This window comes from Dromaius novaehollandiae, chromosome 3, assembly GCF_036370855.1.
Source record: "Dromaius novaehollandiae isolate bDroNov1 chromosome 3, bDroNov1.hap1, whole genome shotgun sequence".
NCBI lineage: Eukaryota > Metazoa > Chordata > Aves > Casuariiformes > Dromaiidae > Dromaius > Dromaius novaehollandiae.
The window spans coordinates 86,070,698-86,098,375 of NC_088100.1; the positions used below are offsets into that span (position 1 = coordinate 86,070,698).

The window sequence follows — 27,678 nt, forward strand, 5'->3', positions numbered from 1 at the left end:
ATTATTTAGCAGTGTCACTGCAAAATTTATTCCCCTACCTCAGGCTTCCCTAAAGAACTCCTTGACTCTCTTGACATTTACTTCTTTATACAAGACATTATCCAAAATGTGTTTTCTAGGATCATTGATTTTAATGTGTGGATGCTTGCTTTAAAGGTTCATTTTGCATGGCTCAAGGTTAAATATATTTACGTTACAAAATTGTGCTAGGCAACTGGGCCCTGATTTATAAAGTATTGATATGTGTCTAAAAGGAAGGCAAATTCAAAGCCAAACCGGCCTCAACTCGCTTCAGATCTTCAAAAAATATATTCCCTAAAGTACATTCTGCATTGTATATGTAGATGATTTTTGCCACAACCTCAGAGATGAATGAGGTTATGGTAGATGTAAAGCTGTGTACTTTCTGACCCTGGTGTAAACATATTGCAATTTACCATTTGGGATTTTTTCTCCCCGTATAAATGCTCCATGAGTTCAGATGCCATCCACCTCAACAGGACTTCACTGTAGCTATATTATGTGTGCTCCTGAATGGGAAGCCATTATACAAATGTAACAACTAATAAGAGAAACAAAGGGGAAAAGACAGTCAAATTATCTATGATTTTTTAAGCTACAGCTTCAATGGCATTAAAAGAAATACTCTGTTTCTAATATACTCTTGAAAACTATAAACTGCTTTATCCTGCAACTTCATTGTTTGTCCTATATTTAGTGTCACTGAGCCCTGAGGAAGCCGGGGTGTGGGAACTCCAAGGACAACCTTTGCTCTGAAGGATAGCCCGAGATGATTCAACCACTGGTGCTCTGCGCTAGTTTGAAACCCCAGCTTAATGTTACAGGGTATAGGATTATTTCTGATGCTATTTTTAGATGCAAGGTAAAAGCAAAAGCAAAGATGAGAGCTAAAGTGAATGTTTGCAGAACTCAAGAACAGAGAAATCTTTTCACATCAAGAAATTCTTTTTTTTTTGTGAAACCTTTTTTTGTGTTTTCCCTCACAGATATTTTTAGGGTAATATGAATTACTAATTGAATTAATTGAAAAACAGTAAACAGAAAATTCCTACCTATTTTTAAGCGTTGAAAATTTAGTAAGCCAAATTTCACATATCATCTCACAGGCTCTGGTCATGACTGCTTGTCATTAAGGATCCTGTGGCATGTTCTGTGAAAATCCTGGTCTCAGGGTGTGGCACATAGCTTCTGGCTCGAGTAACTCTACTACATGGCTGTCATTTGAGCCGCATGTCTGGCAAAGAAAAACCTCCATCCACAGAGCTGGCTGTGTTTTGGTAGGATCTCAGACAAGCAAGTAACCTTCGTTCACTGAATGAGTGAGGCATGAGACATGCCCCAAGTTTATAAAATTTCTTTTCAAAGGCAGAAGGTAACTGAAACTTAATAACAAAATTAACAAAGCATCAGAACCCCCAAAATATATTTTACTGATTTATTTATATTTTCCAGGGCACCACTTTGTAGACTTTTGTCTTACACGCAACCAAGAACTGCATTAACATGCAAACAGAACACACCCTGTTCCCTTGTGCTGTAGCAACGTTACAGAAAGCAACGTGGAGCACAAAGCGGTAAATTGTGAACTTTCTTTGTGCTGAAAGCTTTCAAGTTAAATTTACTAATCTTTTAAGACAGAAGTGAAATGGAAGACATTGTAGTTTGCTGTAATAATTTACCGCGTACCTCTGTGGGATCTTCTAAAACATGAAGGATTTCCTGTGTTCTCCTGGTTCCCTTCAACACGTTTTAATTGTGCATAAACACATATAAACCCCCTGCCTGGCTTTCTCTGGGTTTGGAGCATGTCCTCATTAGCTGAAAGGGGATAATATTTTAAGTGGGTCTTGGAAAAGCATATAGAAATGAATCAATACTGTGTTAATATATATTATGCAGCTACATGATGAATGTGAGTTGGTTTATGCACTGCGACCTATTAAGAGGCACATTTAACACGCGGCGGAAGATTATTTACTTTGCACAAGCAGCGCACAGCCTTCGAGCAATAGCTGCTCCCGTGCTTCAACTAAATGAAAAGAGCTGCCCGAAGAGCAAGGAGCAGAAGGGAACCCCAGCGCGGACTAACGGAGCACTTCCCTCCCTAATCCCATTTTCCGTGAGTCATTCCGACGTCGCGGGCAGCTCGCAAGGGCAGAGGACGTTAGCTAAAACCCGCTCCCGAGGCGCGCCCGGCGGGTCCAGCCCCAGCTCCCGGCTGCCGCCCCGCCGGCCGCCGCTCCGCTCCGCTCCGCGCCCCGCTCCGCGCCGGCGGGGCGGCTCCGCGCGCCGGGCGGGGCGGGCTCCCCCGTGAGGTCAGCGGCGGGCGGGCCAATGAGCGGCGCGGCGCGGCCGGGAGCCGGCGGAGCGCAGGGCGCCCCTCGTGCGGCGGCTGCATGGGGCGGGCGGCGGCGGCGGCGGCGGCGGCGGCGGCGGCGCGGGGCGGGCGGGCGCGAGCAGCGGGCGCGGGGCGCGGGCACGGGCGCGGGCCCCCCGCGCGCCGCCGCCGGCCGGGGCGCCGGCACTGAGGCGGGAGGCGCCGGCACTGAGGCGGGAGGCGCCGCTGCCGGCACAGGTGCGGCCGCCGCGCGCGCAGCGCCCTCCTCCCCGCGGGGGATGCGCCGCCCGCCGGGGGCGCGCCGCCCGTGGGAAGCGCGCTCCTAACGCCACCTGGACGCCGCCCGCCGGGAGCGCCCGGCGCGGTGCCGGCAGGTCGCCCGGGAGCCGGCGGACGAGGCAGGTAGGAGGGGGAGCGCCGGGCTGGGGGGCCGCGGCTGTTTGTGCTTCTGTGTGCGCGAGCGGCGCCGCGGCGGGGGCTCCCACGGGGAAAAGTTGCGGGGACGGTCCCTGCGGCGCGGCGGCCCCTTTCCCCCGGTGCCGCGGGGCGGCCGCAGCCGGGACGCCGAGGCGCGGCACCGCCCGCCCCCCCTCCCGTCGCGGAGCCGCGGCCGCGCCGCTTCGGGGGGCGCGGGGCGCCGCGGGGCGTGGGGCGCGGGGCGCCGGCTCCACGGCGCGGCTGGTCCCGCGGGGGCGCCCCGCGGCTCTGCGCGTGGTGCCGTCGGGGCCGCGCAGCGCGGGGTGCGCGGGAGCGGGGGCTGGGGCCCGGCGGCGCGGGGAGGCATCGGTCGGCAGGGCGCGCAGTGCCCCGCGCACCGCCCGGAGCCGCTGGAGCCCGAGCGTCCGCCGGGAAGCGGCGTGCTCCCTGCTGCCGCCGCCGCCGTGCGCACCGCGGGGCCGAGAAGCCCCGGGGTATTAGCCTGCGCGGGGCTGCGCGGCCGCTCCTGCCGGTCCCTCTGCCGGCTCCCGGGCTTCCGACTGTCGGGGATGGCTTTTGGGAAAACGCGAATCCCAGTCAATATCTGTGCTGCCCTTATATAGCAGTAGTCACTGGCTGAAGAACTGGAACTTCGGTGTTGCTGACACACCTCGAGGAACTTTAAAAAAGGCAAAGAAGAGCCGGGAAGGTGGTGGTGATAGATATGTCCTGAGGATGTTTTTGCAGGGGCGACATGCGTCTGTGTGTCTATGCCCTACATCAACTGAGACGTTTGCACTGCTTTTTTTTTAATACATCAAAGTCGGTGAATGCTATACTGGTTTTGTTTCCAGCTGTATGTTTAATCTGAGTGGTTAGTTTGCCTACTTGCTTTGGACCAGGTTTGCAGTAGGTGATGTTGCTCTTTCCAGAATGGAAGCCCGGTTTGGTAGCTCTCAGAAACGCGCGTCCGCATGGAAGCAGGGCAGTTCCTCGCACAGTAGCAATTCTCCCTGCTGTGAAAGCAGCGTTGCAGGCTTTCTGCTGTTGCATGTCCCGAGATGTCATCAACTCTCGGTCTCTCTCTCTCTCTCTCTCTCTTTTTTTTTTCTTTTGGGAAAAGAAAGTTTTAATTACCAGAGGCTTCTGTATGTAGATTGCTGCCCTGAAAAGCAATACGAAGACTACATTTTCTAGTTCTTGGTCTCAAAGTAAGGTATTTTTTACTTTAGTGCCATGTGTCTATTAACACGGTGGCTTCAACTTTAGCAAAGAATTGGCTGACTTGAACTGAAACGCTGAAAACCATTCTCTTGGACTGTTTTGAGTATTACAGTTTTGCTGGATGATGGAAGCAAGGCAATGGAATACTCCAGGGATAATCTAGTACGAAATTCATCTGATTTGCTGCCAGCTATATCAAAACAGGTTTCAACTTTTCTTTGTCTTTTCTACCAGCTGAGCTCTCCCACCAAATACAGAAATTCAGTTTTCATGTGTCATTCAGAAGAAATACACCCTAATTTATTACTGAAATTGAAAATTAATGTCATTTTTACATAGATGAGTAGTAACTTTCTGGAAGGAGCTGAATTACATACTTTATATCTGCATAATGTCAAGTGCAATCCATTTTTGTTTATATTACTGAAAAAAAATTAAATTTAATCTTATTCTTAGCAATAGAGTCTGCATCCAACAATTTATCACATATTCTGGGATAATGGTCTCAGAAGTAGATTTTCATGGTGAAAACCAACCATGACAATGTGAAACATTGCAAATACAGCACTCAAGTGTCTTAAATTTCAGCTTTTATATATTGGTGTTAAATATTCAGATTCCTACGTTAATTTATAAGCTAGTTTAAAAAAAATGTTTCATGTATGCCTGTTTTAGTTTTAAAGCTGTAACTGTGGCTTTAGAATTATCCTAACTCGCTTTCGTTGCATTAATATTTGAGTTCAGTCTGTTAGTGCTATATATGTTTTTGGGATCAAATCCTGAAATGCTTAAGGAAAATCTTCTGATGACTAAGGTGGAAATTTCTCCCACATAGATATTACAACATTATGGTTCTCATGTTCATGCTTTCCCTCCTCCCTCAGACTTGATTTTAGCAGACAGAAAGCTTAAACGCATACTTTCTATGTTGGCAGTTATCGTGCTTACACAATATTATGCTGCTGAAAAAGGAAGGGGAACTGGTGCAAAAGGTGTCTGAGGCTAGAAGAAAGTTTGAAGTGATTTGGATGATCTTAAGTAACTTTGACCATTATGAAATAATGGCATATTTGCCAGTAAGATGAGATTGTACTCAGAGGAGATGTGGTGCTCTGAGGATGAGACAAAGTATCTGCGAGGCATTTGGAAGCAGTGAAAGCTCTGCTGGGTATATGTAAATGCGTAGATGCTGGATTCGGTGTGTAATATGATAGAACAGTTTGCTGGTACTGTTAGTATCCTTCATCGTAGTGGCAGTTTTTCATTTAATGAAGACCTAAAACTAGGCTTTAAAATAAGGAGCATTAGAGATAAGAATATGTGAGGGAAGATGTGCAATGCCATCGCTATCAAAACCCTCAGCTATGTATGAGTACCTTAGTTTGCAAATGTATAACAAGTGTATTGCTTTTAATTCCAAGCTAGCAAAGCAATGAAGAGCCTCCTAACACTGGAAGTAGCCTGTTTTGCAAATTCTTTCAACAGTTTTGCTGCATCCTCTATGACTTTGTTCAGTGTTTTTCCTCAATAGAAGAACTTCAGTTCTACCAGACTACGTGGTTGCTGTAAAGTGTGAAACTCTGTCATTAGCGTTCCTGGTAGAGTGTGTGTTGACTGGAGTCAAACAAAAACGTTGTGTGCGAGACTCACAGTTCATCAAATAAATAGTATTGCAGAATATAAACTGGAATATGTTGCTGACAATGTTGTGGGTGCACTGGAGTAAGTGTTTTTAGTATAAACCTTGCATACCGTATTTAGATTGGGAATTCATGCTCCAGGAGTTGTTTATGTTTTCTTTTTGTTTTAAGAGAGGATAAATACATGCTGCAACACTCTCTGCTCCTTGTGTCTTGGTTGAGTGCCACAGGAACACAGCCTTCTGAATGCAAGTCTGGCTAGTAGATTCAGTGAGGGTAGGGAAAAGCCATTCTCTTGAATGTAAATTGATGAAATCACTGTCCGTAAAAGTAGGAGAGGATGGAAGATTAACCTCCTCACCTATTCAGAGTATGTGATTTCATGGTCAAGGCATCAATTAGTGTAAAGGAAGATAGGTTTAAGTGATTTCTTCGTTATATGTTTGCAAACTAAAGGCAAGGGTTTTTTTCTTTTTTTATCTACCAACAACAGGAAAGAGGGAATTTATAATACAAATTATAACTATTCAGTTATTGAAATGAGAGCTAGAGGCAGTTTGATACTTCTCTAAATTAATCTTAATGGAGATAGATTTAGAGAAACATTTGTACATCTACACTGTAGATGACAGGAACACCTTTTGCTGGATGTGATTGGCAAATGCAGCCACTTGTCAGTGTCTGTTTTCTATGCTTTCTTTCTACAGTTGGAGTAAAACAAAAATGCAACTGCTTCTTCTGTAAAACTTTTATGCAAGCAAACGTAGTGGTTTGTTCGTGTAGCCAGATGCAATATATCAGTATAGCCACGGTATTGGCGATCTCTACGCAGACCAACCATCTGCTAATTTGCCCAATTTTTGTTGAGGGCATTATGTCTGGTATTGATTGCCAGGATGTTGTGGCTGCTTCGCTACTCTGTAGCAAGTTCATGTCAGTGCAGTGAAAGCAACTCAACTGTCCAGCCACATTTAACAACTGATGGGATTATGCTTTACAGTGAGTACTTCTGACCTCTTTCCGCATGCCCCCTCCCGCGGCCCACCCCCCCCCCCCCCAAAATGAGAAATCAGTATGATAGCACATAAGGATAATCTCCTGGTGTGTTTAGTTGATAATCTGTCCTTCTGTATTCCCAGAATAACAGCATCAGAAAAAGAAATGCAAAAGTTTAGAACAGAAGTCAGAGACTTATTTGTTAGTCTATGAATTCATGGAGGAAGGAAGATTTTTGGCAGAAAATACCTATTTAAAAAAAATTGCTTGGAGCTTCTGCTATACCACTCTATTGAGGTGCCTCCCTCCTGTTAAAGAAAATGATCTAACCTCAAGGCGTGTGGTCGGCTGTGTAGGTTTGTGTGACATCGTGTTTGCCTGTTCAGCTGCAGCAGTGTTCAGGTGTGCCATCCCGCCTCCCGCTCCCTCCCTCGACAGCATAATGTGTACAGGGGCCAGGTACGAGGGGCTGCACCGTGGCCTTGGAGCCCCCCGGGAGCTCCGAAGGGACCCCTTTGCAGGACAGGTCTCCAGAGGCCTGGCTACACGTGTTAGCTCTACGAGGGTTAATATGGCACTAGTTTACAATTACATCGTTTCCTTACGAAATAAGGAAATTCACTGAGTTCAGTAGTTACCTGGGTTTCCAGTCACAAAAATACATTATTAAGACCGTAAAATAGTACTATTAAGAAATCTACCAAATACTTAGTGAAAAAGCAAAGCACTGTGCTTCCTCAGCCTTGCATTATAAACATTAATGTAGAGCCCTACTATTCTTTATAAAATTGAAATAATAAATCAAGCTTAAAACAGAGAGACAAACCTCTCTAACGCCTTAAATACCTTGGAGAGAGTACTGGGCTATGGCAAAAACAAATAATTTGGTAAGATAATAGCAATTTTAGTGTAGAATATTAATTGATTAATTAATCCTTTGGTTTCATGCAACCTGGAAAACATTTGTCAGCTTCATGGCTATTACTCAGGAATGAAAGAGAGAGTACATCATTATCCTGAAGCAACATAGCTGCTTTTTCTAAAACTGTAAAAGAGAGGCCTCTGTGAAACATTGAAATAAAAATGTCAAATCTGTGGAGAAAAGTATTAAATTTCCCTTCCATATGCTAATCTAGAGCAGTTTGTGCCACAGGATGCCATTATGTATGAAAGCGTACACATCCCCATTTCCTTGTAGGACGTTCTGAAACCCTGTTTTGGGATATTAAGTCAGCAAGACAACATACGGAAGCATGAAATATGCATATAGAATTTGATGACTCAAAAGGATTGGTTTTGCAGGTGCAAGCTCTATAGTAGTCACCTGTGCAAAATCTTACTGTGTTTTTTGACCAGAAGCCTTTCAGCCCTCTCTCATCTTTCTTTAGTGAAGACATTAATAGTATTAATTGCTACTTCTTTTATTATTAATTTCTGGATGAACACAAAATATTGCTATAGCAACAAGTCCTTCCTAAATTCACTGCAGACAATTAGTAGAGGAATTCAATCTCAGTGTACATAAGCACAATAGTAAGAACCATTCTGAGGAAGGAGGAACTTTTTAAAAAAGTAGTGACACAGACACTCAAAACTGTCGTGGAAGAACAGAACTTGAACATTTTCAGAATAATCTATTATTAAGTATTCCTAATTGCTGTACAAAGGTGCATACTTGTCCTAACCAAATAATTACAGCATACTGTTTGTCTCCTCAGAGGTAAGATACATCACTCTGTGGAATAATCTGCAGATCTCTGTCTGTAATAATGATGTTTCATCCTAAGACTGTATCTTCTCTCAGAGGATGACTCTCCTTCAGCCTTGACAGCGGATGTGTGGCAGACCTTAACTAGGCTGCAGGAATAGCTGAATATTAAACAATCCCAATTTATGAAGTCAGAATTAGATACTACTTTATGAAGTCAGAATTAGATACTACTTTATGAAGTCAGAATTAGATACTACTTTATGAAGTCAGAATTAGATACTACTTTATCTCTTCTTTCTGGCCAGCTGAAGCATCCTTCTCTCTCTCTCATCTAAATAAAGAGGTTCGCTATTTGCATTTCACCTTGTCAAGACTCTTAATAATTAGCAGACAAGGGAAGTTATACATATGGGCATATAGCAGGTAGCATAAGGGGTGTGTGAAGAGGCCAAATATCTGTGGAGGAGTGAAGGAAAGGAGCTCTCTTGGACTGCAAGTCCATGACTGGTGCCACGGTCTGTGACAGGTTTTGGGGTAGTGAAAGTTTATATGTTTTCAGGGGGAAACTAAGATTTTTTTTAGCATGCCAATTGGAATGGAAGAAGGCTGTGTGAGGAGAGAGCCTAAGGACAGGGCTGGCTTACAACAGGAAAACTGTAAATTAAGGAAATGAAGGGGAGAGTTGAAGGAGAACTGGTGCCTGTAGGAGGGAAGTCTGAAGGGTCTATCCCTGGAGCCTGTGACTCGTGCATATATATATATATGTATATATGTGTGTGTGTATGTATGTATCTATCTATCTCTCTCTATATATATATATATAGGATAGGAAAAAGAAGATGAAGGGCGACCCAGAAATACAGAACAGTAGGATCCTGAGTGCTAAGGGAAGAAGATGCCTGTGGGAGAGATCCTGGGAAGGAAGCGGTAGGCTTTGGGGGAGGAGGGTTGCTGGACGGGCTCTTGCTTCACCCCATACAGCTGGTGGCTTGTTCGTAATATTCCTTCAATGGATGAGAAGGCTGACTCTTCTGTAGAGTTTAAAGATATGTTTTCTTAGGTTTAACTCCACCCATCCACCCCAAAACTCCTTGTATGGTTCTTCTGGCCAGACTGTTAACCTTGTGAGGTAATAATCAATAGAACACAAATATGAAAAGCAGTTTTTTGGACGGCCATAGCCTCGCAGCTTATTCTTGTCAAAACTCTTCCTCTTGGGAGACCTTTGCATAATGTCAGGGTCACCATCTTCAAGTGGTCAAAGTTTTGGGTTCTATCTCTTGGTTATTCATTTTTCATTAGCAGAGAAATCTGGCTTTGTTAACTGAGAAATCTTAAAGAAAATTTATAATCTGTAATTAAAGCTAGAGGAGCATTACAAAAGACTATAGTGAAGAAATGCTGAGAGTCTTTTACCTCTGAGATTATTGGAAGGCAGTTGGTCGCTGGAGTTTTGTTGTGCAAATATCTTTGCTAAAATGCCTCTTATGGAAGGTGTCTTGCAATAATGAGCGAATGAGCAAAGCCATATTGTTAAAATGGGCTTTTGAGGAGCACTGAAGAAATGAAGAGTTGGTGTCCCATCTTTTGTCTGGAGCCACTGAGGTAAATTCAGGGAGATCTAAATCTATTAAGGAGGCTTGGTGGAGGCATTCATATATATTGATGTTGTTTGAATTCTTTTTGCACTGTTCTCTTGGCTATTGGATTTCCTTTGGAAAGAGATGAAAAAGTTCACTCTGTAAAGAAAGGAAATTGATATTGGTCTTCTTTAGAAGATGGAAAAAGAGGATCTCCAGTTGCTGTTGAAGGAAAGGAAAAAGTCTACACTGAAGCAAAAAGTTGAATGGACTAATCTTCAAATGGGTGTGGAAGAGAAGCTTATAGGAATACAACACTAGGGGAGAAGGGTTGTGTTGTAGAAAACAGTTGCTAAAAACAATGTACAATGCAAAGGGAGCTAATATAAATAGCAAAGCAATGAGAATAATTGGTAGCAATGTTTCTTGAAACTGCAGTTCTGTAGTTGATGGCTAGTGATGACTTGGTAGACGGATGTATTGGTTCTCCTTTTCCTTAGCCTCAGAGTGCAGTGTGATAAGGGAATGCATCACCAAAAGTGGAGACAGCATTTGACTTGGCTCTTGATAGACAGTCATAGGTATGCTGCTCTGACTGTCAGACTTTTCCTTTTCAGTCACGTACAGAGTTTTCACTGAAAGAGCATAATGCCCTTTAGGACTTCCAAATACAAACAACAGTGACTGTTACTTTTCCTGCCATTCTGTATCTCCATCCAAAAAGTTTGTTGTGTTTTGTGACAGCAAATGCATGGAAGATGCAGATACATGTGAAGATGAACTATACTTTTTAGAAGAAGCAGACGGTGTTTATACTGTTCGCTACTGTGTCAGTAATTTTCATTCTCACTCAACTTGATTGAAGCTGTGTTTGTTTGCTAAAGGGAATGTTAAAGAAGCAAAAATGGGCAGGCAAGATTGAACAAAGTTTATAAAAATAATAAGCTTTTTTCATTTTTGAAAGAAAAATGGTAGGAGATAAAAATATGCAAAGTGGGTTTAATATATAGAAAAACTTCAGTCAATGTCTCTAAAGATTGAGTGCCTTATATGTGATTGTTTTTTGCTGCAGTATGCCTAGGAAATTCTGTTTTTCTTCTGCAGCTGTCTTAGTGTGGGCGCCTCTATCTTGAGCTAAATTCTCATGGATGGAAGAGCCAACAGCTAAACTTTTCTTACGCTTAGCGTAATTTGGTTCTTCTGGGGCTACAATACCAATTTATATGAATTTGGGAAAAAAACTACTGTGGTTCTCTTTAAGGACTACATCTGACCACCTTGGGAACTGGTGAGTTTTTGTACTGATTTCAAGCTCTTAGACTCATACCCAGAAATCCAAGATATTGGACACTTCTTTTTAAAGGTTAAAAACAGTGTTAAAATTTTCTTTCAATTCTAATTTCCATTATTATAAATATGAAGATTAAACTTTATGTAAGCTGCTTTTATTAAAAACAAGCAAAAAACCACAACCTAAGTCAGTGATCCATCATAAAAAGCACACTCTTACAAGCCATGAAGAAAACAGTTTTAAAGCTATGTATCTGTCCAGTTTGGGGACGAAAAATGTCATTTGTCATGTTCATTTCTGCATTTAATAGGAAGTGTTGCCATCCATGAATAAAATCTTGAAGCTGAATAGATAGCAGGATTTTTATTAGTGTATATTAGTTTGCTTCCTCCCCAAATAACAATGTTAATTTATAAGTTGAAAGTAATGATTCTGGAAAGCCTTTCCCTTTAGGAAGGCTAAGCAAGCATGGATTTATCTTTATGGATTTGTAATAAACAATTCCCTGAATTAGGATTAAAAGAACAATAGATGTCAGACACACGGACAGTCATTTAAAGAGCATATGTTGAGTCTGTTATCCAGAAATGCAATTCAGTAAGTAGGTACTTCAAGTGCAAACCTTTGTGAAGACTTGCATGCTGGTGCTGTTCAAGGCACTTGTGAGCAAATCTGCTGCTGATGTAAGCTGCCAGGAGCAACTTGAGCCACTCTTGAATTATGGGCATGGTCAAATTAACTTTTAAATTCCTAAAATACCAGAAAGGGGATCATATGACTCTTGTAGGCTGACCTCAACAGTAAAGAGATACATGGAGACCTGTGAAGATCCAGAGTGTATCTGTAGATGCTGTGGCCTAAGAAAACAGATATAATCTTAACAGGGCTTCATTTAAAAGAAAATAATATACAAAAAGAACATGTATTTTTCTCTCCCACAAAGTTTGCCCACATACATAATTCCGACTTGCTGTCATAGCTACAAGTCAAGAAAAGGGAGTTTCAAAGAGCAGTAAATAGTGCTTAGATTTCTGTCTCCAAGAAGAAAATATTGGAATTAAACTTTTGTGAAACAATTTGCAGCATACTGAGTACTTTTTAATGTAGCCAGATATCTTATATCCAGCAACCTGCCAGTGTTAGCATACATAGGCGTTATCCTTGTTACATCAGTTTGTAGCTTTCTGTGGTGTAGTGACTCATAGGGAGGCTGGTATCTTTCTCCACATCAGCTCTCATCAACTCATTTCACTTGATATGGTAGGGTAGGGTTGGGTGCGTTGGGTTTTTTGTTTGTTTGATTGTTTGTGTAGTAGTGCCTCAGACTCGCAGAAATTTATTGCTATGCAAGCTGGGTTTGGTCAGTTTTTGTTTCATAGATTCATAGCGGCAGAGGTCAGAAGGACCAGATGATCTCGAGCAGTGTCAACCTCAGCAGAGGTGGCTAGAGCAGGTTGCCAAGGATGTTGTCCAGTCAGGGCACTTTCCAATAATAATGCTTGTATTTTACAAGAGCCATGCAGTTTAGCTTTCCCACCTTCTCTTAAATTGCATCAGGCTTGCTCTCCATAACAGCCATAAAATAGTAAAGGCTATTTTTTTTTTAAAAAAAATGTATACTTTTGTTGTTATGAAGTAGGAACACTTCCTTGATATGGCTTACATAATGAGATGGGGAAGAATTTATTTGCATTGTGTATTGACTTACGTGACAAAAACACTTGAATGCTGAGAATGCTTTTGTCATCACCTCTTGTAGCAGTGTGACTTGCATGACTTTGGTCCTGCGTTCTCTACTGCAGTTGGAGTCATGCTGAGAGGTTATAAGGATAATGTTTCCGAGTATTAATGTTGGGCATGTTAAACTGAATTTCAAGGTTGTTCCTTTTGACTATGCAGAATTTTTTATATACTGTATGTTTGAAACTCGGGGGGTTTTTTAGCAGTTGTTTTCCTTCCTTTTTTTTTTTTTTTTTTTTTTTTTTTTTTACTACATAAATATAATTCTTATTAAAAGACAGAGTGAGAGTTTAAACAATGTGTCTGATTCTGATTTCAATTTAAAAAAAAGAGCAAGGTGTTGTGGATTCATTGGCAACTGGGTTGAGCCTACTTAAACTGTTAATTTGATTACTGCAGGTGTCATGAGAAGTATTGCACCTAATTCACAGTCAGTCTAGGTTAGTGTCTGTGGTGTAGGGAAGGAAAAAGATGGATACTATGATGTTTCTGTTTTGGGCTTCTGTCAAAAACACTTCAGTAAGAAAATTGAGAATTCTTAGTGATTAAGATGATACATTATGTTTAGGCCTGAATTTGTAAGCTGGAAAATTATAGTGAGTTTGTGCCCCCCGCCCCGTTGCTATGTGAGATTGTTAAGGATTTAGAAGAATAAACAGATACAGAAAAGCTTCATTATCGTCCTCTGCTAGCTCATATTAAGAAAGTTAAACTTAAAAAGATAAAACACTAACAAAATTACATTATAGAAATGTTCATAAATCTGGTGGTTGAATCTGTACACCATTTAGCTGTGCTCATATATGTCTATATCTATTTTAACAATATTGGAAATATTCATAAAGGTGTAGGGTGAAATCTAGTAAGGTTGAGATGAAAGGTTTTTTGCTTTGTATTTGGGCAAATTGAGATTTCGCTTCAGTCTGCCTTTCACTTTTCCTTTCAAACTTGGACAGTGAAAAGCAAGCCCAATGAATATAGCTTTTTCTGCTCAGTTTTACTTACATATTTTTTTTTATAACATTATTTGGAGTTTTTCAACAGCAGTGGTTTAAAAATACCCCTCGCCTATCTCTCTCCATTTTTCTTTTTTCTACCAGAAGACATTATCCTCTCCTAGTTAAAATGGAACAGAAATGTGAATACTAGAAATACGTGGCTGGCCAGTCTCCTTTTGGCCAGTGAGATGTGTAGAGTGTACGTGTACAAAACATACTTCAAGGCCTATCCTAATCAACTTAAGCAAAATAAATTGAAATAAATATCCCCAAACTATTTCCAGCAGTTAAATTATATTAATTTAAATGAGATTAAACCTATAATATGTGTAGCTACCTTCATGTGAAGATAAGCTTAAGCAATATTCTTCCTCTGATCTAAGCTCAGAGTAGCAACCAGGCCAGAGCCTTTGATTTGAAAATCATTAATTTCCTTTCTGAATTTCCATTCTCTTTTGTCCTGATTGGCTCTGTAATTCATTCAAGTGTTCTTGTTTGTATGTTATGTACAAGTTTGGGTCTGAAGCAGTAAGCTTCAGAATTTTAGAGAATTCTTGTGAGAATTGTGGAACTGGCACAAATGTTCAAAAGAGCTAATTAAACATAAAATCATAAAAACGGAAGTTGTTATTCAGAGCTTCAGGTGAGGAAATTGTTTGGTGTTTGTGAATTACTAGAAAGTAAATGTGAAGACATGTAAGTCATTAGGGAAAACTGAGCAGAGTGGCATGCAGGGAATAGAGTTGGAGTACTGCAGAATAAACTTTATTTGTATTGTGCATATGAAGCTAAGAAACTTTTATTCTGAATCAGCTTGCATGAGTGAAATGTCCTTGTTAAGTATTCCTATAACAGGAATAGGATTAATTACGGATTTGTGATGTCTTGACATTTTATTTTTTCAGCAAAATTCACAATGAGAAAATGCTGACTGAAAGTGGACTAATATACAGAACAAAAAGATGAGCTTTTATGAGTTAACCTTATGAATCCTTTGCCTGTTAAGCATTCTTCAGCAGCTTAAACTCAGTGTTTCAATGAAATTAGTAGACTGCTAGATTGTACTGTTTAGTAGCAAGGTAGGTACATTTTACCTGGATTTTGTGCAATATTTGGTCTAGTTTATCTGTTAACATAGATGTAACTGGGACATCGTATAAGTACGTGGAAATGGCTCCAGCAGTAAGGTAGCTCAGAATGCTTTTGAATGGATAAATTACTACAAGTTAAAGCTTTGCACAGTCACCTACACGTAGTGAAACAGATATTGAGTATTTGTTAACTAGTAGAGAAGTAGTTAAATTGATAGCAATGTAAAGTTTAGCTAAAATTTGTGATTCAGACAAGTAAAAAGTAAAAAACTCATTAAAATATAAAATAGTCACGAATCCTCACTGTTGCTGGAAGATATAAAGTTGGATGTGCACAGTCTGTTTGACTAAAGGGCTACGATTTGTCTTTGTATGCAAGTGCAAATACCGTGTGCAAGTGGCGAGATAGCTATAGAAGTTATATATTGTTAATATTTTATGTTGAAGGGCTTAATAAAAAGAAATGTGGCCTCAGTGGATATGAATTAGCCAAGTCCCACTAGCTCTCCATTTACTTATGTCAATTTGTAGCTCCTCTAAGTTCTTTTTCAGTTTTGCACAGTACATCTAGTATGTGTGCTCATGTTTTGCTGGTTCTGAGAATTTTAGATAGCTCTAGCTGAACCTTTTAGGCACCTTTGGTGGTGGTGGGGGGAATACATGAAAGGGCATGACATAAATGGGCTGTGTACCACCATAGCTCCATTTGCACACCACTGGCTTCTTGTACATCTGCCTTCTATGTTGTTTCTTCATCTTGCAAAATGAAAGTTACCAAAAATGTCAGCTGAGTATTGCAGTTCTCTCATTGGAAAAGCAAGCGCCTATTCCAATTATTCTGTTATATTTTAATCAATAATTTTCCTGGAGTTGAGAAGTCCCCCGCTGGTATTTTTAAGCTTTGACTGCCAATCCAATAGTTCAGGACTTCTTTGATACTTTTGTAATAATAGTGGGGCTTAAATGTGCAAAACTTCATATGCTACAAAGCAACTTTATTGCTTCAGTACAAAAAACTGAGCGAAATAACTCTGGACCGAGGAATTTGTGCGCTCTTCTGAGGAAGCCTTTAAAATTAATTGTCCAAATAGCTGCAATCAAAGGAACTTAAATGATTTTTCTGGCCTGACAACGGGATCTCATGCAGTTCCAGCCATATTTCAATCTCAAAGAGTTTTAACTCATTAGCTTAGGCAATAGATGGACACAACACTGTCTGATTTTCATTTTATTAGTGCTACTGGATTTTCCCTTTACTATTCCTATTATTTCCCTCTAGTTAAAATTTGAGAAAGCACAAGAGGATGGTTAGCTGATCACAGAGACAGGCTAGCCACTCCACTAGAGTTAAAAGCTTATAATAAATCTGGTCAATGAGGAGGAAGTGGGGGAAATTTAAGTTCTAAATTGTTCATGGACTTGAAATGGCTGTGCTTTAAAACTTCAGCATTACCATTATTCCTTGAAAATCTGGATCGATGTTTTAAGTTTCCATGAAGTAGTAAAAGTTGTCAGTGCGGGTATGGGAGCTGGGAGGCAAAGATATGAGATAATGGCAAACGCTGTTGAAATAGTTAGAGTGTATTCCTGCTTCTGACTTGGATACATATAAGCATTCACACAGGCACCTCTCCATGAGGGAGAAGTGTCAAAATTAGGCTTCTGGAAGTCTTCCTATATAATTTTAACATGATTCCACCTTGGTGGGACACAGATATATTTTAATACATTTTAAAGTTTGTAAACCACTAGGTACTAACAAATCATTTATACAAAGGGGGTTTCATTTCTGCCCTCTGAAAAATGGATCGGTTCTCATAAAAACTCCTTTTCTTGGAGGGGGGAGAGTTTAAGTAGTTTGCCTAATTCTCTAGCAGTTAATTGCATGGGGTGCTGGCCACAAGGCTTGTGGAGTGAGGAGGTTTTTTCCAGGTGCTCTGTTAGAGGAAGTAGTCTGGAAATGGGTTTCCAATCTGTGAGCCATCTGTTGAAGACACTTTCTTGATGCTATCGGTTATTTCTGTGGTTGTAGTGTATTTCCCACTCAACTATAATTCCGAACTAGTCAAAGATTTTCCCCAAGCAGGGTTACTGAAAAAGTGTTAAATGACAAATTCAAATCAATGCTGCTAGAGGGGGCATTTTACCCCACTGACCATGTTCAGTATAGTAACTGTGTCACTGGAGAGAAGAGAATTGTATGTGCTGGGAAGAATGAGTTTGGGTAGGTGTATGTGGACTAAGGCTTTTGAGGGATCTGGAGGAGAAGACAAGTAGAATTAGGGTTGATACTGGAAGATTATCAATTTTCTCTATACAAAGAGACGATATTTTAAATCACTTAGCAGATCAGAAGTCAAACTTTTTTCTCCCTTACAATCAAGGATACTACATCAGTGGGGAATTTCCTAGCTCATGGTAATCACGGTGATGGAACAGTTCTCAATTAGATAGATTTGTCAGTGCTCTCTGCCCAATAGTTGCTGCTGCAACTGAGTCCATTTCTTCTCTGTTTGGGAGCCTGTTCTTTGCAGAAGGGATCCCTCTGCCCAGCCTCCACTGCAGACCCCTTCTCCACCAGGAGCACAGTAGTCTGGCAAGCTAGCAGAAAGAGTGAGAATGTGGACACGAACTGCCAGACCGTCACAGTCCATTAATTTTACCTTAATTATACTTTGGCCCATGATTAATACAGGTCATAGCTGTCTAGCCACATTGTAGATCATGCTGAATATTGTACAATGACAAGTACAACTCCTCTGAGTCATTCTGACTCCATGGCTTAAACAATCATTGTTTAAACAGGGTAAGGGAACTGTTTATTTAAAAAAATGTTTCCAAGAAGTCCTAATCCCCCTTTGGGGTAAATGGAAGAGTTTCTGCTACAAGATTACTTTTAACTGTAGAAAACAGTCACATTGAATACCAAAAGGAAACAGAAAAGATAAGTTAAGAGCTGTTTTCCTTCCTCAGCAAGTCAAGTGACAGAAATTCTGTGGATTGGATAGATTTGCCAATGCTTTTCAGCCTAAGGGCTGGGCAAGAGGTCAAGAGATGAGTCGATCAGTGTAAAAGTGTGTGCATGAGCAGGAGGAGTTATCAGGAGGAGACTTCTGACTAGAGGTGCTTAGCAGAAGCTTAGCTTCGTGCCCAAGTAACCACAAAATTCACAGCACTGTGGTAGGAGCATCGCTAGATAAGAAGGGGGAAATGATTAACTTAAGGTAGATTGTGTATTCACCATACAGGGTAGTATCGTATACTTCATTCTAAGGAGTTTTGAACACAGGTTTAAAAACCCACAGGTCCTGGGATTCATTTCCCAGGAGACTGTCCCAAACATCGGACTATGCTGGTTTGTAGTGCTCACAGGTTATGTGCAATGTATAACCAGCTAGTGTCCACCTGGGCAAGCACTGCGCCCTTGGTGTCACATGCCTTTCTTCCGAGCTGGCTGTCTTGAGAGCAAGTTAGATATTTTCCTTCTCCCTGTATTTCATGCCACACAGCATAGCTTCAGCAGGAGGGTCCAGTGATTTTCATGGCAAGAACTGCACTGGAGCAGCTTGTAGGTGGGTGGGTGTGGGGTAGGGTGGGGAAGATCCAAGAAACCCGACTACTCTACCTATATTCCCCTCTGTGTAAGTATGTGTATACATGCTGCGTATGGCTGCCTACCCTGCTGCCACAGTGGCAGCCAAGCACCTCTCTGGGTGTCACACTTTATCCTGGCGTTTTCAGGAGGGCTGAAGTTGCTGCTGCTCTGGCTGAAAGTGTTTGACTAAAAAATGCGGAAATCCTGGAGCTACCTTGCGAGTAGCTCAGCTGTTGGTGCAGCAAAGGAAGGAGCACAGCTGCACCTGACAGCCTTGCTCCAAGCTGTTCATCATTCAAAGCCTCTGCAAAAAGCCCTGCCAGGGAAAACATTAAGGTCTCAAACTCCGAAGTATTCTCGGGAAGTCAGAAATGCATACTCAAACCCACACGTTCAGTTCCACTCCTGACTCTGAAGGATCACATTCAGCCCGTGTGACAATTTTAACTCCTGAGCTCGGGGTTTTCTTTCAAATCTATTTTCATGCCTTTTTTTTTTAGTTGGTTTTGACAGAAGATGGTTCAGTTTGGTCTCTGTTTTGTCAGAAAAACTTGAACAATAGCAATTCAGGTTGAACCAAAAAAGTTAATTTAAAAAAATCAGTTGACTTCAGTTTTATGTAAAACACAAGATTAATACCTCAGAGTTTCTTGTATGTTTATGTAAGAAACAATGTGAGAGGATTAAAAGTTGAGTCACTTCAAGACATAAAGCAAATTCAATTCTTTGCTGATGAAATCATAACAGAAAACATTAAAAAAAAAAAAAAAAAAAAAAAAACCCAAAACTTGACATGTAAGCAGAGGCTATATTCTTGGGAGCTGTTTGATGTTTTGATACCTTCTTCTATGAGGAATAAATAAATAAATATGTATGTATGCAAGTACGGTTCTACAATACTTCTGGTTCTAGGATTGCAGGAATGTGTCAGGAACTTCTGTAAATGGTGACTGCTGTTCTCTTCAGTTTTAATTATATATGCTTAGATGTATTTTCTGATCGCAAGCTTATAAATCCCTCCTTGTTTTCCACTTTCCGTGGTATGGGAGAGGTTTTTGCACATAGGTGATGACAGCCTTCCTGCAGTGATGAGGAGTAGGAGGAAAAGAGCTCTTTTTCACTGTGAGTCCTACATAATTACATTTAAAAATGATGGAATGAGTCAAGAGGTCTGGGCATATACACGTACTTACACATAGATGAATATAGGTAGAGTAGTTATATTTCTTGAATCGTTAACATTTTTTTACAGAAGGCTTCCACCACTCTGTGCAAGAATATGAAAACAACATCGATTAATTTGTCAATCGTTACTTTCTTCCAGTAGTTTAAAAAAAACAACTAAACAGGAAAAGTTTACCTAGCTCTAACTATTTCACTATATTAAGTACTTGAATAATTAGACCATAGAAGCTGTTCTAGTCTCTCATGCAGATGTATTCTTCCTTGCCTGATATCTCAGGGAATTTTGTTCTTGTGTGGAAGTAAACAAAAATGTTCCTTCTTTGCTATTTTAAGCAACAAGTGGAAACTTTCATGGGTGAAACAAAGAGTTGAAATGTAAACTGAAACAGCTTTCAAGTTGAAGTTCAATTTTGGGGTTATAAACTTCTTTTGTAAGATTTTATGTTCATTTCTTCTTTTGGATATGAATACTGATTGCAAAACACTGTCAGCATTTGTCTGAGGTAACAGGATGGGGCAAATGCTAGTCTGAGAAGACTGAGGAGCTGGAAACCTTCACTTCATCATGCAAAATCTCTGTTCGTTTCTATAGTGGGAACCAAATAATGAGAAAAGCATTTGGCCGAAAGTTGTAACTTCCTGCGGGCTTTAATTGCATCTTTCCTTTGCCCGCCTTTTGGTGTTTTCTAGCTGATTTGTCTATACAGAATCTAGAAAAACTGTGATCTGGCCCAAACCTTTTTTTAGGTGCTATTATGTTATAAAAGTATACTTTTGTTTATTTTTACAAATATTGTGGGATGTTGGCTGCCAATATAGCTTTTAACTATGAATGCTGGTATGTTGCTCGGAGAGTTGTAAGACAATCATATAGAGCTCATGATGATACCGATTTGTCACTTTGGATACTGAATAGCCTTTTCTGTGTAGATCTGTGAAAAATAAATTGAACATCGTTTTGATCATCAGATGCTTAACTGAGATGAATGAAGCTGGAATTCATTTGAATGCTGTGCCCAGTCCTTCGCCATAAGCATGTAAGAGGAAAATATGTACTTAATTCGTCCTCTGTCAAAGCAAATAGAAACTAATGAATTCACCTCCATAGGAACAGATTCCAATTAAATTTATTATGTTGGACTAAATTCTCTTCCTGCTATCTATGTTTAAAGAAATCTAGGAGGAAAAGCTGGTGGACTTTTACTATCCAGGTATATGAGAGGTAACAAGGTCAAGACAATAATCTGCCTGTCTGTGGTTTAGAATTGTTAGTGCAGCTCCAACTGTAAAATCTTTCAAGTTTGCAGCATTTGAGCAAGGACTGAGATGGAACTTAAGATCCAAGACAGTTTGTTTAGTTGTTTGTTCAACATCATGTTAGATTGTTTTTAGAGAAGTGTTTATCTTTTCTAACTTCTTTTTACTTAGTTGTTTTGAACTCTGAAACCATGATGGGCTACAAGGCAAGAATACCTGGGCTAAAGTTTAGTTTATTTTGAGACTAGAGCAGTATCAGTACTAAAGGTGCCTAAATCAAAACCTAGATGAAAATACATTCAATTTTTGGAAGGGACTCAGAGTTAAATGTTGGGCGTGGGGGATGGTGTGTGTGTGATTTTTTTTTTTTTTTTTTTTTTTTGGTTGCCTTTTGTGTGTGTGGCATAGACCTTTTCCCTTTAATTCTCTTGTTTCTTGAAGTTCTGTTTTAATTAGTTACCATTTGGAAAAAGTGAAAAGCTGCACCAGGCAAGCTAAAGATTTATTGACTTGGATTATTTTTGTGAACAGCAGAATGATTCTTGTGGCACATAGTAAAGCAGTGTCTGATTTCTAGCAGATCATTAGCAGAAACCATTTTGAGCTGGAACAAGTATGAAGTACCCTGTAATCTATGAAATATACCTAATGTACGTAACGTTTGTCAGTATTCATGGAGATAGATGTTTTAATTATCCCTTCTGATGCATATTTAAGAAATTCTTGGTGCTATTCTCATTGCAGTAAGGTACTTCTATGAAGTTTCCACCTGTGTAGATGCTGCTAACAATATACTCACTGAGTTTTGTTTCAATACTGATACCTGTGACTGGAGATTCCAGCAGAGATTTGATTACATCTGTGGTTGTCTTCCACTCAGATACTTCCCGAACAGAACTTGTGTTTTCTTGTTGCCCTGCCAAAACATAGGTCTGTAAGATCCTTAAGCATGTCTCCAAATTTGAGCATCAAATAAATAGCCCTACAGTTTTGTAGCTTGATAGTAATCATACTGAGAAGTTACCATGCAAAATGGTGCAACATGTAGAGTATCTTGCTTATCGTTATTGTACAACAATGTTTTGCATAATTATGCTCCATGAGTATATTCATTTACTAGGCACACTTTGCCTGGAATGGTATGAAAGCCTCTTGTTGTAAAGCATTCAAGCTTTCATATATCTTAGAAAAATGTTGTCTCTAAAAAATTCACAGGTAAGGTATTGTAAAGTCAATGAGATACTTCTGCTCATTAATTTATGTAGTCTATTCTCTTTTAAGACTAGCTAAAACTTGCTTTGGAGAGATGGTGTCACCACTTAATACACGTTAGGAAAGAGCTAGAGATCTCTCCTAACCTGTTTCCACCCCTACATATGCTGTTTTGTTTTGTTACTGTATAGTTGTATTCATAATTGCTTTGCCAGAAAATAATTTTACTTGACATGACACTTTACATTGCCTTTCCTCCTTGGCTATGATAGGCTGTTTTTGTTTATTTTAGTAAAAATATAAACAAGAGTTCTATTTTCATACTAATCTTCTCATGTGCACACACATGCACATACCTTCAAATAAAATGTTACTTTACCTTACTCCTCATTTTCAATGTTTTGTGAAAAAGCAGATTGGTTCAGAACCACTTATTTCCTTAAAAATGCATGCATTAATGCAATTAAAAAAATGAAAATAATTTTTGAAAGGTAGAGTGGAATACATTGAAAAGAAAGATGTTTCTTATATCTTGGGGAGAATACATCTGGAAAAGTTATTTAAGCTTACTTCTTTTCTAGAAATTCATACTTACTGGATGAATTTCTTGTGAAATAAGAAATTGTTATGCCCATTTCAGATAGTCATGGAAAAACTTGAACATATTCATTAGAATCTATACTTTCAACTAATCGAGACTATAGGTGACATCTAAAACTGCCTCCAAAGGTGCTCATATCAAAAGATAGTGGGTTCATTTAATGTATTTGAAATTTTGTTGAAATTTAGTTTGTTTGAAATTATTACTTTAAAATGACTTCTCTTCTAATTTATGAATGATATTTTGAAAAAAAAAGATTTTGAGGCTTTTTCATTTATTAGATACAAGGGAAAGGAGATGTTTGGGGGTTTTGCTTGTTTTGTAATTCCTCCAGTTGTGCTCATAGTCTAAAATAAGACTAGTCAGCTTTCTGGGTTTGAAATATTTCTCGTGGATAAATGAGTTGTTCTGAAGTTTTGTAGGGGAAGAAATAGGAATGTTTCACCAGGAAAAATGAAAATGAATGATATAAGGTCCGTTTAGTTCAGATTAACATTTTAATCTCTGTCTGAATAATTGTGCATTATGAGGATTGCTATTCTGCCTCCCACGCTGGACTTTATAATGTGTGGCAGTTGTTAGGATGTATGTTCTGCCTTGTTTAGAAATTAAAGCTCACTCACAGTGAAATGTGTCTTTATCATTTTCCAAAAAACACTTATTTTGCAAAAGTGAAGTATTTTTACCTTCTTTTGATGCAAAATTCATTCTGAAGATGAATTCAACTATAACTAGTTCTGTGAGTCCATAGCACGGTGCCTAGGCTGAATACGTAAGAGGCTTTAATTGAAAGTCTGCAAAATAAGGGTATCTTTCAGCCATGGCGGGACTCCCCCACCTCAACTTCTGTCAGTGTTATTGTTCCATAGAACAATTCTCCTTGAGGACAAAACTTTCAATTTCTAGTGAAAGACTGTATACAGCAGAAGAAATGAGGCCCTGAGGTGCAGCTGAGATGGAATTCGGGGATCTCAGTTGAAAGTGATCTGTCAGAAATTCATACCTAGCTTGTTAGGTGTCAGAGTCTGAAAATGCTATCATCTAAAGCAAATGACTAATGCTGGGTTTCTATACAACCCTTGAACAGGCTCCTGAGCTTGTTTGGACGTCATAACTAGGCATGTCCATATGTGACTTTGCCCCATGGCAGAGGGGGAGAGGCCCAGTACGTGGCGTGTTCGGGTATCACTGGATTCGGCCCTGAGTACAGCACACTCATGACCACTTTCATAAAAAATGAGAAAATGGTTGGTGGCTAAGGTAACAACAGTATTTGCCTTTTATCAGATATTCTAATATTCTCACTATAACAAGGCGAAAAGTATTTGCAGGCTTTTTTTATTTTTAAACCACTAAGTGGCTTGAGGAGGGAGGAATAAAAAACAATGTTGTCTGCAGTGAACAAGTCTGGACTGGAGGGGAAAATAAAGACACTAGCTAAAGGCATTAGGAAGCTTTCTGATTATTGTCCTCTCTCCTTATATTTAAGGAGAGCATTTCTTCTCTTGACTCCCTTCAAACTTGCCAAAGCTTTACATGGCCCCAGCCACCCCTGAGGTTGCTGGATGTCCTGATGAGGGCCTAACAACTGGAGGCAGAGGCGGGCCTTGGGAAAGCAGCCCAGGCTGGGAAAGAGAGAAGGCGAAGTGGGGTCATGCAAAGGGATGCCATGGGAGAAATCTGAGGGTCACCGGCACCTGCTCGAGGAAGGCAGACACCAGCTTAGTCCCCTCTAACAACAGCTTGAAGTTTTAAGGGCTTCTCTTATCCTGGGAGGGTGCCTTATCTAGGCTAGCTGGAAGGAGGCAGGAGCTGCATGATTTTATAATTTTTTAAAAAACGCTTATTTTGCAAAAGTGAGAAGTATTCTTATCTTCTTTTGATGCAGAATTCATCCTGAAGATGAATTCATCTGCAGTCCATGCACCACTGCTCAGAGGAGAGAGTATCTGCCATTCCTTGCTTCCAGAACAGTTTATGCATTATTTCTAGTGACTTCTAGCATAAAGTGCATAAGCAGTCTCCGAAGCAAGGAATGGAAGCTGGGAATATGGTCATTGTTGTATTACACTAATTAATTATATTATCTTTAAAGCATATGCTAAATGGATTAAGAATAAGCTGACATCTCAAAAAGTAGCTGTTCAAAAAAAGTGTCCTTCAAAGCTTGAAATAACTTCTGTTAATGGTCTAGAAATAAAGATGAAGTCACGGACAATTATGCTCTCTACACATTTTATCAAAGTAGTAAACACCTATGGTAGTGAAGTCGAAGGAGTTGTGAAGATGGCTTAGTAAGTTCAAACTCTATTTGAAGCAGTCAAGTTCTGAAATCAAGGAATGGAAACCCCCATCACAGTGTCTGGGATCAGAGTTTAAGACACTTGGATTTTGAAAGGGCCAGTAACTGAGTCTGAGTCCCCTAGATGTGCTGTAGAAGAAAATGCTAGTGTTATTCTTACATTAAAATATTTTATATATAAACTGGTGTGGGTTGGTGAAGCTGAACATGAATGGTGTACCTTTTTGGTATTTACACTAAAAAGAAGGGTTAGAGAAGGAGGAAGAGACTGCAAAGAACACATTAACAAGGAGTTAGGGAACATACGTCTGAATAAAAACGCTTTAGAGCTCAATTGGCTCACCAGATCAAAGATTGAAAGTCAGCACAACTATAGTGAAGAGCTATTTTCAAAACAAAATGAAGAGTATGAAAGCATTTTTAGCTCCAGCACTAGAAGTAAGTGTGGGATTACAGAAAGAGAAGTTCAGATTTTAGCAACAGCAAGTATTAATTATTAGAGTTTGTAAAGGTTTTCCAGCCTTCAGCTTTCTGTCCTCATAGCCAGGTGCCTTTCTGGTAGGTATGCTTTAGCAAAGTGTCACTAACTGGATTCAGTGTGGGGGAATAAAGGGTTGAGATACAAAGGTTTGCAACATACAGGAGATCAGAAAAAATGATCTGTGCATGATGAAGTATCTTCTGGCCTCAAGTTTCATAAACATTCTTGGACCTCAAAGGAACATTCTTGACTACGTGCAGTTAATGTGACTATAAATTTTATATATACAGGATCAGTTTGATAGCCTTGCTAAGTAGATGTTTTTGGTTAAAATATAGTTATGTGATATGTTGGTGCTTACATTGGTGATTAGTGTCATTACTGAACACATTCTTTAAGTGCCTCGAGTATTACCAATCTGATTATCGATCATAGACCTTATACTTTCTGAATGTGTCCTCATTACAGATTGTGTTTCTTGAATTTATCTTATAGAACAATTGCTACTTCTACTACAAAATAAAAGGAGAACAATGCACCCCCTTCAGCTCGTCTTTAGAGTAAGAACTGGAAAATTCTTGGTCAGTTTAGCTCTACGTTTCTCTTTGCCTTGGCTTTCTCTCTGACAATGATCCAAAAAAATCCTCTTATTTTTGAGTATTTTCGAAATTTGTCAGAAAGGGCAAAGTTATTCATTATTGTCTCTACACAGCCTACACATCACTTTTTACATTTTTATCAATGTTTTTTACTATTGTTTCTTCAAGTATTTTTATAAGCCTTTGTTTGGGTACTGCTTGTTAATGGAAATTACTTACCGTATTTTTTTCTGAAGTAATATCCTCTTGTGGAAGTGAAGTCCACAGAAAGAGTTTACTTTGCAACATATTTTTGTGCTAAAGCTCTAATTTCAGCTATTTGAATAGAAATCTAGAAAGTGCTATTTGAATTGGGAAACAGTTTTTGATGAAATCTGAAACTAATAAAATACGTCTTTCCAAATTTGCACACGCACGCATCCTCCCCCCCCCCCCCCCACACACACATGCTTTAACAAATTCAAATTCTGTAGCAGGAATATCTCTCTCACATTTGTTGCCTTATTGAAATTAATGTAAAGGAGCACTTAATCAAGACTCTCAACCCTTACTTCCACGATTCAAAAGAAGAATTGAAGATTATGTAACATCATATTAGCCTCTGCGTACCCGTTGTTTTTGGCAAACTCTATGGGAATCATTCTTTCACCTTATGATAATATTCTGAAGAGGGTTAATTTAAAGTTATCTTCCAAATAACTATGATTAATTGGTATGTTAATGCATATGTAAGGATTAAATTGCGTAGGGCTTAAATAACATATTCATTTAAGGAAGCTTCATTCAAGAAAGATCCCCAGTGCTTTAAGGCCACAAAAAATACTTTAAAAATTTAATGAGATTTAATTAAAAATGCTTCACTCCTTCAAATGCTTCTGTTTCAGTTGCTTCTGATACTATCCTAGCAGTAAACTAGTTGCTTACTACTTACCCAAAGAATCTTTCAGTAATATTAGTAATCACTGTGCCTTTTTTCTTTTTAAAAAAGGTGATTTTAGTTAAACTTCTAAAACCAAAACACTGCTGCTCCTTCTTCCTTATCACAATAACCCTAGATGAGAACATCAGAGCAGAAGGTAATCCATCTTGACCTGCATCCAGTAAGTGGTGGCTTTTCTCCAGGGCATGTGCAGGACTACTGGTGGTGGCTCTTTCGTTAACATGAGCACACAAGAATGGCCACTGCCTTGCTGTGTGTCTGATGAAGGAAATGAGTTCTCTAAAAAGAAAATAGTCTTAGTTTAACTTTATCTTGATCAATTCCCCCTCAGCATCTGTGAAGAGGTGGGTGGTCTCTGGGCTGTTGAAAAGAAAATGTCAAAATGCAGATCTTCTAGTGAACTTTTTCAAGTAATTTCTTAATAATAAAAGTTATTTCAGCTAACATTAATTCATTAGT

The 27,678-nt window shown here is 39.8% G+C and overlaps 1 protein-coding gene across 2 annotated transcripts in view; it reads left to right on the top strand.

The window, feature by feature from the left end:
• Window positions 1–2,407: 2,407 nt before the first annotated feature.
• The window catches only part of CHRM3 (cholinergic receptor muscarinic 3), a 276,502-nt gene continuing 251,231 nt past the window's right edge, over window positions 2,408–27,678 (top strand). For both annotated transcript variants that reach the window (XM_064509353.1, XM_064509352.1), the window contains exon 1: window positions 2,408–2,761. The gene's annotated coding sequence lies outside the window, so the exon portion shown is untranslated. The remainder of the gene's footprint in view (window positions 2,762–27,678) is intronic.